This window comes from Lotus japonicus, chromosome 1 (genome assembly GCF_012489685.1).
Source record: "Lotus japonicus ecotype B-129 chromosome 1, LjGifu_v1.2".
In the NCBI taxonomy this organism is placed as follows: Eukaryota; Viridiplantae; Streptophyta; class Magnoliopsida; order Fabales; family Fabaceae; genus Lotus; species Lotus japonicus.
Window position 1 is genome coordinate 33,067,357 of NC_080041.1, and position 11,560 is coordinate 33,078,916.

General features: G+C 40.0%; 1 pseudogene; it reads right to left on the reverse strand.

Annotated features, from left to right (window-relative positions):
- Positions 1-2,546: 2,546 nt before the first annotated feature.
- On the reverse strand, positions 2,547-3,714 carry LOC130733321 (F-box/kelch-repeat protein At3g23880-like; annotated as a pseudogene).
- Between the last annotated feature and the right edge of the window lie 7,846 nt (positions 3,715-11,560).

Here is an 11,560-nt window from a genome sequence, read left to right on the forward strand (position 1 = left end):
GATATGAAGTGATTCTATGCATTTTATAAGTCTTGCATATCTTCTGTGATTTGGAAAATTAATCTATTTGGAGAAATAAGATTAATTCGTGTGGATCGAGTAATTGTGATGATTTGGTTCTAGTGTTTTTATATTGTGGAAGAAGATCTTTTGAAGATTTGATTCAATTTTACTATATGGACTTTGTGGTGCTCAGCCCATTGAAGACGCTGTCTCAAGAGCATCTATTTAAGTTGATCAAGAAACCCTAGCTACAGTGTGTGAAATATTAGTTGCGTTGCTTGTGTTATTAGGGTTTTCTTTGTGAGTCCATTGTGTGAGTATTGTGATCAACTCAAGTGCTTCCATTGATAATTTCAGCACTGAGTTGTTGTGTTTCGTTGCAACAAAAGAGCACAATATAGTAGAAGAAACTATTGTGTAATATATGTGTCATAGATATAAGCAAGATAGGAAAACCTACTTAAGAAAATATTAACACCATGCTGGACGGTGAACAAATTCAAAGTAACAACTATTGCATAGAGTAAAAGAGAAACATTCACAAGTAACAAAATAAATATAACTTAAAATAGGCTTGGTATGTATCAAAACAATCTCATTTTTTAAACACACAAATAATGACGATGCCTTGTATACATCATAATTTTCATTTTATCTCTAACTACCATACCTATTCATGTTCCTTCTTTGGGTGTCCACGCCCATTTCAGGTGCTAATCTTACTTTCTCATGTATGAAAAGTACAAGGAGAGATCGAATCCACAATTTGAAATAATATTGATAAACCATAAACAATAATTAAAATTGGCTCTTTTTAAGATTTTCAAGAACTGTGAACTTCTAGTGCTAATGACATGAATAAGAACATTAGTAATGATGAAAAAAAAAGAAGAGAAAAGATCAATCTGAATAATTAAAGTGCTAAAGACAATGATAATACAGAAAGAAAAACAAACAAAAGTATGATAATAGAAGGAAAAAGGAACTAAATGCAGGGTCACAGGTTCCCGTTTGGAAGACAATCAAAAACCATCTAAAACAAAAAAGAAAAACACACTCTTCGTCAGCATAATTTTTTTTCTTTGCGAGATGTGAGCGAGCGCAACTAAACCAAAACACCAAAATAACTCAGATACAGATAAACTAGAGCAACAAAGTAGGGCACCATGCAAACATAATGAACCATGCACAACTAAGTAAAAATGAACTGCAGGACAGTTTAAGTAGAGGCAAATAAGTAGGGAGCAATAGCATTCGTTGATGTCTCATAAACTTCAACAGTTTTTGAAGTCAACAATTGCATGAAGTTTAGTGGTTTTTTTGCACCAAACCGGTGTTCTTTTATAGTCAAGAACAAGAATGAGAGATAAACACTCAATGATTTCTGTAATCCAATCCCCCTGGCTTTCCTGGTATTTAGCAAAGTATGGGCAACTTACAAACAAAGTAACTCACATATTATCAGAGTAAAGGTTACACAGTAAGACTTAGAAGTATGTCTGAAGCAAATCTATGTTCTAATCAGATTGTAATTGCTATGAAGGCTAATACCAACTATACAATGCCCTGCTTAAAATGTAGGACATTGGTCTGTCCATCAATCCATAATCCCCTCTCATTAAATCATTTCCAGATACTAAACAAAGCAGTCTAAGATATAAATGGAAGAAAACTTATAGTTTCAAACAAAAGGCATTCAAGGTTCAGTCTTAGTTGACAAATTTCCAGTTATCCTATATGAAAATATAATCAATACTTTCCAAGTCACAATAGCTTTGATATGACAATATAAAAAAAACATTAATTCACTTTGTGTTTCCCCAGCTGTTATCAGCTTCATTGCTATCACATCTTCCACTACTCTTGGTCATCACAAAAATATACTTAAGAAATGGGTTCCAACTGTCCCACCTGAAAAATACTTGAAAAGTCAGAACATAAGATCCTAGTTAGTAACTAGTTATTACAAAGTGCAAAAAGGCACCTCTAGAGGTAGATATTTGTGTAGTATTTCTGGCGAAAGGATATAATAAGCAACACAAGAAGATGACATGAAGAAAGGGATTTTTTGTGTCAAATTATTGAACTTGTGCAGTCTAAATTATTGAGGAAAATATGCTACCAAAGTAAAAGATAATGTTTCAATCAACTGAAAGGTGTATGTCTATTTTAGTGATTCAAAAACATCAAAACAAGTTCTCGTGCTATTATTATGAACTTATGCCCAAAAAAGGGGAGAGAAAAAAACTAAATCAAAGGCTCATTAAGAACTACGTGAATGATAAGATTTAGTTTGCTTAGTGCATAATGTATTATGCAAGATTTGAAGCAAACATGAAATTTGTGAGCAGTTAAGTGACATTTAAATAAGCATACTAGTGGCTTGGCATCAAATCTAGATCCTATTCCAAATTGAGAAAACTTAATTGACCACCTAATGAAATGCATGATTTCAATAAACAATGATCAAAAGTAATAAGAAAGAACATGAAATGAAAACAATAAATGGATTGAAGGATTCTTCAAACATGCCATTTTACATCTTAATATCGAAAGCAAGGTGATATCAAACTTTCTACGTAGACCCCTGAGACCATAGAAATACAAGGTCTGGGAGTTTGTATTTGGAGACTTTTCAAAGTGTCATCTCTGGAATTGTAAAGAAATAACTCTGAAAAGAATTGCACCACCAGTACTTGATCATCCTCAGAAATATGAATTGCATAAAGTCCCTTGTAATAGTTCTGTCGCAACACTGAATAGTTTAGTCCAAGACTTTTGATTTCCATACTCCTTCATAAGCCAAACATTCCAAACCCGAGAATCTCCATACAGGACGCACAAGCAATCCTTCAACACCCCAAAAAAATTCACAGGCTCACTTCCATCATCAGGAGGCAAAAGCTTCTGATAAATCTCATTCCCCAGATCAAGAGAATTAATAAACCAATTGGACCCATCAGTAACCAACCAGTTAAGAGTGTCACTCACAAATCTTCCTGTTTTTCCAATTAAAGGGACACACGAAGGGAACTCTTGAATCTTCCGCCAAAGATATGTACCCAAAGTATTAACCTTAACATGTTTTTTGTATAACTCAGCATCAGTTTTATTTCTTATGTACCCTCTAGTATCAGTTTCATAGCAGTAAACTACAACTACTTTGTACCTATCTGCAAGATTATCATAACCAAACCCTAATGTTATGGCAACACCTTCTTTTTGCGGTGGTTTTCCCAATGGCGGCGACTCTTTGAATCTCCGAGTGGAAGGGTTCCATAGAAGAATACATATGTTGCAATCAGCCACGATGATGATGTCGTCGCAAGTGACCATGATCGAATTTAAATTGTCACTCCGATTATAACCTAACTCTGTGGCGGGGGCAGGCATGGCGGCGTTGAAAACGGAGAGGAGCGGGAAATCCTTGATACGGAATTTGAATGTGTCGCTTGGGAGGGTGTTGTAGCCTAAGATGAGGTGGTGGCGGGTGAAGTCCGTCGGCGAAGAGCGGACGTGTTTTTTGGCGAATTTGGGATCGAAGATTAGGTATTTCCAGGACTTACAAACGCAGCGGAGTTGCAACAGCGATTTCACCGGGAGCCAGCAAAAGGTTTCCACCCCATGGTCGAACGGAAGAGTTGGAAACAGCGGCACTTGGAGTTTGTAGGCGGAAGGGGAAGGCTGCGGCTGTGTCCGTGTCCGCGCCATTAATGAGCGACGCGGCAGCAGCTAGATGAATGAATATGGAGTTGTAGCAAAATCAATTTATATGCACTTTTGTGGTCTGGATAAAGGAGACATGATTTCGATTAGATTAGATAGTACAATCATTTGGTATAACACAATCATGTCTCTTATCTTATCCTATCCATTATGTGTTAAAGTTATGCTAAGGTAGAGTTGAGTTAGAACTAATACTAACACATTCATGTCTCTTATCTTATGTTATCCATTATGTATCTGCAAAAGTCATGTCTCTTATCTTATTTTATCCATTATGTTTTATATAATTTATAATAATATTATGGATATTCGTCGAGTCGTCAAGTTTAGGCACGGGTACAACGTTCCATGCAGAGCTCTTGGCAATGGAAGTTGGCCATCGTTATGCTTGGGACCTGGGGTGAGATAGGGGCGGACCTAGTTATAAGTGAGGGAGTTCAAATGAACCCGAGTTAAGCAGATGAACCCCCTGAACAAAAAAAATTACACTTAATTTCCTATATAATTTTTTTAACCCCCTGAAAATTTTTAATCATACTAGTAGACTATGTTTTGCACCTATTTGCACCAAAGACCCAACTATTTGCACAACTATATTTCTTATGTATAAACATATTAAAGTTGTTTCGAATTATATTTTTACCGATGTGTTGATTTGAAAAATTTGAACCCCCGACCCCGAGTCTTGGATCCGCCACTGGGTTCAGAAAGGTATCGTGTGTATCGGATTGAAGAGGAGTTGTGGTGGCTGTGCAACAGAATGGAGATGTAACACCCCGATTTTCGGGTGTCACTTTAGTAACTCAAAAATAAACTTTACGCGGAAAAGCATGTATTTTTTTTTCGTTTGTTTCCTTTCTTTTTGAAATAAGACACTTTAAAGATAAAGACGTAAACCCATCAATATAACCTAACCGATATTCATCATATAAACATGTACAGCCTCTGCTGTACCCCAACGTCACGCGCATCCGCAGTGACTCCTAAGTAGTGTGCATGTAGGCAAATATTTACAGATCGAGAAACGTGAGTGACAAAGTTATAATTACAATCCTCCAGAAAGAAAGTCAGCCCCAAAATGGCCTAGACAAGACCCCTATAGTCCGACTAACTCTCTGTGATCCTCCAGGAAGAGAACCACACAAAAAGCTATGCGTCGGGAACCTACCCTGTCCCAAAACAAAACGAATCAGAGCTCTACACAAAATATGACGCCTGCCTAAACCTACCCTCCAGTACCGCTCAATACTCCTCCTCCTCCTCCTCGTCGCTCGCAAAGTAGCAATCGACGTCAGTGTCAGAGTCCACCATGATTATCTCCGAGTCCAAGTCCACAACCTCCCTCCTGACTGTCCTGCGTACGACCCTGGTCGAACCCATCTCAACATCTACCTCCTCAGAAAGGACATCCTCCTCCACCACACGTACCAGGGGTTCCACGCGGTAGCCGCGTGATGGAGTAGACGGAAAACGGCGAGAGGCAGATGGAACAACAGGCTCCCTCTTCGGCTCCACGAGCCTCGAGGACGACGCAATGTCGGTAGGATCGACAGTAGTAGCAGGAAGTGGCGCAACAGGTGCCTCAGTATCAGCCTCGATCTCAGATGGATCCTCGTCGTTGGATGAAGATGAAGGTGGTGAAGGTGGTCTCCGGCCAATGCCCAGTCCACAACGCACCGAAGGTGGTAAGTCAAAGCTCAGCTCCATGCGTCGTAGAACTCCTTTCGTCAGACGTCCACGCTCATCAGTCCGGTCCTCCATGACCCTTCCCCGATACGTCGCCCGATGATCCTCAGGATCGATCAACCAAGCGGTGGGGGCATGTCGGTCAACCAGCTCAAACCTAATCCCCCCCGAGGGAGAGACCATCGAAAACCAGTCCGCCATCGCCATCTAGCAGCAGGCCGACCGCCCAAACACAAACATACAACCAAAGCCAAGGCGCTAGGGTCAACTTACGGAATATAGTAAATATGCAAACAACATGTGATGAGGGGTATATATATATATGTTTATATATATTCCTAGCATGTTATCGACTCTAACAATAATTCAGTAAGCAATAGCACACGATTCCAGTTAGGGTGCATGTATGTTTGAGATGCAATTCAATGATCCGGATAAGTCAATTGGGATGGGAACCATCGAGTCAGTTACCACTGGCCTAGTGTGTAACCTTTTCCGCTCGGGTGTCGCTTACAACCCATGCATAGTCGGGTCAATTCTAACCACCCTAGGTTGAACCATTTCCGCCCGCTATGTCAAAGATGCACTCTAGAAGTCTTCGAAGAAGGCCGGTCTTGCGACCGTCCCAACCTTCGTGAAGCCAACTGAAGCCGTCCCAACTTCATCGAGGCCCGATCTTTCGACCGTCCCAAGCTTCGAATGTATGCATGATGTGACATGGTTAGCCAAACATCGAATCGACCACGCACGTGTGTGTTTAATTATAAAACCCAAACTTATAACCCAAATGATTAATGTCGGCCCGGCGACATAACCCAATGAAGGAGTACAAGAGTACTCAGCGACCTCCTCTCGTCACCGTAGATCACCCCCGTGGCTTCCACCAATTCCCAGCAGCTTCAAGACTTGTCAACATTTCCCCGTCTTTTGCAATCATTTCTCCACTTAAATTCCCTATGGTTTTATTCATAAAAATGTTTCTCAAAACTAAGTTCCCTAAGGTCACTAGTCCCAATTTCCAACCATTCTTAGTTTGCCAAAATCCCCCCAAATGTAATCCCCCGGGGAAAGTCTAAGTGTTCCAATAGGCTTAATCTCAAACCTCGGGTTTGGACTTGCCTAGGGTTGTTCATTCAACCCGAAATAATACAAGTAGGACACTTCCATGATTCTACACTCCGTAGTCGCGACAAAGCGCACAGTTCAATAACAATATCAATATAACAATAATTCAATGCGGAAATCATAAGACGGAAACCAGTAAACGGTCGAAGCCTCTCAGAAAACGGAGACACACGTCTCATATCAGTTCACTCGGCCGAAGCCTCCAGAAAACATTTTCCAGTTCAAAGCGATAGACAGTATTCAATGCAATCTTCAATATCAAGCAATATTCAAGTCGAAGTTATCGACGCCTACAATACAAATAGCTAGTAAGTAAGTTTCCCTAACCTCGAGCTGCTCCAGCCTCGCGGTGTAGGTTTTCCTCACAATCTAGCTCGGTACCACCCCAAGTTCCCTCAACTGAACCTTGGAGTAAACAAAGCAAAAAATCAATCCAAACTCGAACAATTCAATCATAACAAAATTAACTAACAATAGACAAAGCGTTTGAAGCTTTGGAGTACAACAATCGAGCACGAGAGGACGAGTTATCGCAAAAACGAAATTCTCCCCCCCCCCCTAACATGCTCTCGGCCACTCCTTGAAAATAGGGGTTCCGACGCTTTTTCTGCGATCTAATTTAATTCCTAGGTAGTTTTAGGGTAAAACTAGGGCAAAGAAATTGTCGGAAAATTTTTAGAACAACCGGGTCGAATTACGACTAGTTAGGGGCACTTTGGTCCAAAATTAAGGTTCAAAAACTCAAAGTCGAAACTTTGAAAAACAAATTTGATGGGGTCGTTCACAACGACATTTATAGCAACTAATCCTAGGGGCACTAAGTCGGATTGTGGCTTTTTGAAGATAAAGTTTCAATATGTGCGTAAAATGGGTTTTATACAGTTTTTCAGATCTTTGGCAACTCGATCGAAATCAGTGCGCATCGGCGAGTGATTTAGCTTGTTGGGCAATTATAGAAGGTAGTTCAAAACAAAAATCGGGAAAATCAAACAATTTTACGAAAAGCTCGAAACTTTGAGCTCAGAAAGAGATGAAGAAACGCGATATAAAAGATGATCAGAGGTAAGAATAAGCAAGAGTAGCTCGATGTCGCGAAGTAGCAACGAACAGCACAAAGTTCGCTCGAGAAACGGAGAAGTTCTCTCCTCTCCCTCTTCTCCTCAAGCTCGCGGCCACACACACAAGAAATGACAAGTTTTTGTGTTTTTTTTTTCTATTTATAGGAGAGTGAAATCGCGGGAAAATGAATATTTCGCAATTCCGATTTTTGCAGTACGTTCATCTGTGAATTCTAAGCGAGATTCTGGCGACAAAATTCCAGAACTCAAAACACGTCTCTTGAATTTGAAGAAAACGATCCAAAAGCGGTGTGAGTTAAATTGCTGTGAGACCCAAGATTTTAAGCTTAGAATAAATTAGTGAAATTCCTTATTAACGAATAAGTTCGATGTATCGTGAAGGGAAACCTGAACAAGAGTTTATTGGATGAAATAAATTTATGAAGGAGAAGGTTCAAGAAAAGTTCAAGGATTGTATCAAAACCGATAAAAGTATAGCACGACTAACATTCGCCTAATCTTAGGTCAAAGACACTAGTAAATAGCTAATTTACACTTTAGGACGCGATGGAAACTAATTCCAAAATTCTTCAGAGAAATGTTAGAGTTTCTCTTATTCGTCTATAAACAAGTATTTCGATGCGAAACCCTGGAATGTACGAACGTCAAATTCCAATTCTCGGAAGTTTGCCGAAACGGAATCCCTGATAGTTCAGAAACCCTAAAATCTACGGACGATGAAGACTTTTTCTATTCGGAGCTTCAAATAAAGATTTCATTCGCGGACGCCCACGCTAATCGACGTTCCAGATCTTTCTTCAGAAGGAAGTTTCTGCATCCGAGGTCAAAACCATAAAGTGCATAAAGTGCACTTTTAAGCCGGTACACATTAAAAACAAGCCTCGAAAATCAAAAATCATACTGATATTTCTTTGGAGAATTAAGAGATTCAGCGGGAAGAATATCGTGTCTAAAATACGTTGGAATCAGTAGGAAAAATCGGAATCGCGAAATAATCATTTTTCCGCATTTTCCAAATCCTATAAATAGGTGGAAAATGAAAAAAAAAACAAAAAAAATTCTCACCTTTGAGAGAGAGTGGCCGAGAGCTTGAGAGGAGGAGAAGTTGATTTTCGCCGTTTCTTGCCCGATTGCTTCACCGTTCGTTGCTAATCGAAGACATCGAGGTATAGTTACTATCCCTCACTTCTGATCGTCAGATCTGTCGACTTTTTCTATGTTTTTCTGAGCTCAAAGTTTGGAGCTTTTTGTAAAATTGTCCAAATAGCTTGATTTCTCTGTCTAAACATCTTCCCTACGTGCCCAAGAGCACTTCTGTCGGATTAGTTTTTCCGTAATGTCGCCGGAATGCTGCCGGAATCGATTTCTGTGAGAAATACCCATTTTGGGCAAAGTTTCGTTCTTTAAGCTAAAAACTCACGACTTAGCTTAGCTTTAGTAGGATTAGTTGTTATAAATGTCGTTAGGATCGACCCCATCGAATTTGTTTTTCGAAATTCTGATTTTGAGTTTCTGAGCTAAAAATAATGACCAAAATACCCCTGCGACAGTTTTCGACCCGATAATTTTTCTGAGAGTTTCCCTGGCCTAGATATCGCCTAAGAATACCTAGGAATTGATTTAGATCGAAGAAAAAGTTCGAAAACCCTATTTTCTATAGTGGCCGAAACCTTTTTGCTTGGGTACCGTGTCCAAAAATAATTTTTGAGTCTCTATGACCTGAGCCATTGCGTAGCTCTTTCAATTGTCGAAATTTTGGCGCCGGTTTTGTGTCATTCTGAGTTCTGTAGCTCGAGTTATGCACGTTTTAGCGAATAAAGTGTTTTTGTACAAAACTTGAATCGAGTCAAAACTCATCCATTCGGGGAAAGCCCTTCCATTCGTGCCTAAATGTTGTACTCTGAAGCTTCTTGAGCTTTGTCGAACGTTAGTTAGGATTGTTTCGACTGTATCGACTTAATTTGATTGATTTTTGATTTGTTTGCTCTAAGGTTTGTTTGTGGAAACCTTGGGATTGACTGAGCAAGCTTGTGAGCGAGACCTGCACCGCGAGACTAGAACAACTCGAGGTTAGGGCAACTTACTTACTAGCTATTTGTATTGTAGGCGTCGATAACTTCGACTTGAGTATTGCTTGATATTGAATATTGCTTGGGTATTGTTTATCGTTTTGAACTGGAAAATGTTTTCTGGAGGCTTCGGCCGAGTGAACTTATATGAGACGTGTGTCTCCGTTTTCTGAGAGGCTTCGGCCGTTTACTGGTTTCTGTCTTATCGCTTTCTAGTGGATATGACAAGGTTATGTTTACAGCACTGCCATATTGATTCATCGCTCGATAGAGCTTGATGTATTTGCGTTATGATTAAATTGTGCTGACTATATTCGTGCATTTTGATACCACTTTTGGGAGTGTAGAATACACTTACCTTCGTCATGACAAGGACGGGTTTGTTTTGGGAACGTTTGTTAGGTCGGACCAAGGTTCGAACCTTCATTGTTCTAGGGGATCTAGTGTTTTCTCGGGGAGTTGTTTGGGTTTGATGGGAACTTTGAACTTATAGAGTTTTGGACCGAAAATAATCATAATCTGTTTTATGTAAATAAATCCATAATATATTTATTAAGAATATAATGTTTTTAATTAATGACGATGATTCAACGGAAAAGACTTAGGAATGAAAGTGAGTTTCGAAAAACGGGAATGGGTCGGTGATCCTAGCTTTGGGAACTTTATTTTGAAAGGTGTTGGAAATGAAAACTGAACTTTGGAATTAACGACATAATAGATTAACTCACGATGGAACACTTTACCTAATAAAAGAAATATTGTTTTAAGGGAACTCATTTCTATGGAAAAGAATTTGAAGACGGGCTTTAGCCAAGGGTCTGGGCGTTAGTAAGGTACCTAGTAGAGTACACTTGACACAACAGGTAGTGACGGTCAGCCGTGTAGAGTTGTATCGTGCTTGTGATGTCTGGCGTAGCAAGCAGAATGGTTAAACCCGTAGGGTCACAACCGACTTGACTATAGCCTAGGGTTCTCGTTGTAGAAGCCTTTGGTCAATGAACCAATTTTTACCTGTGAGGACGAATCGTTGTTTTGCTAATCATATTGCACCCATGCATACACGCGATGAAGTGCCAAGTGGAGTACTTCGGTATAGCAGGAAGCAACGATCAGCCGTGTAGAGTTGAATCGGTCCTGATTATACCTGGCACAACAGGAGGTAACGATCATCCATGTAGAGTTGTATTGTGCCTGTTGATGTCCGGCATAGCAAGCAGAAATGGTCGAACCATGTAGAGTTTGTACCGTCTTGACTATAGCCAAAGGTGATAAGTGACGCCCGAGCAGAAATGGTTAAACACGAGGCCAGTGTTACGACCGTCTCGAGGTGCCCAGCCTTTAAGTGGCAATACCACTGGTTTGTCCCGTCGCCAAGCAGAGTGACGTTATTCGGGTTTGTGTCAGCATATTCTGCATTGGCACACCATGCATCTTATTATGATTACCGTTGTATGACATATCATGCACTCTAACTATAATTGTTGAGACTTGATGATTTGATGTTGATAAACATCGTTATGTGTTTTGATGATAGAATTGTGTAAGAGATTTGATAACATGTCATGTATATACCTTAGGGTAGGCAACGCATAACTTATATGTATATATACAACATATATATACCCCCTTTATCGCATGTTGGTTGTATATCTATTGTATTCTGTAAGTTGACCCTAGCGCATTGGCTTTGTTTGTATGTTTGTGTTTGGGCGGTCGGCCTGCTGCCAGGCGTCCGTCAGCCGATTCGTGATGACTCGTCACTCGAGGAGGACCAGGAGCGTAATAACTATTACTGAAGCTTTCGACGAGGACCCGGACTTCAGGCCTGATCGAGGAAGGGTCGATGAAAGTAGTGTGGGTTATGGGTGGTTA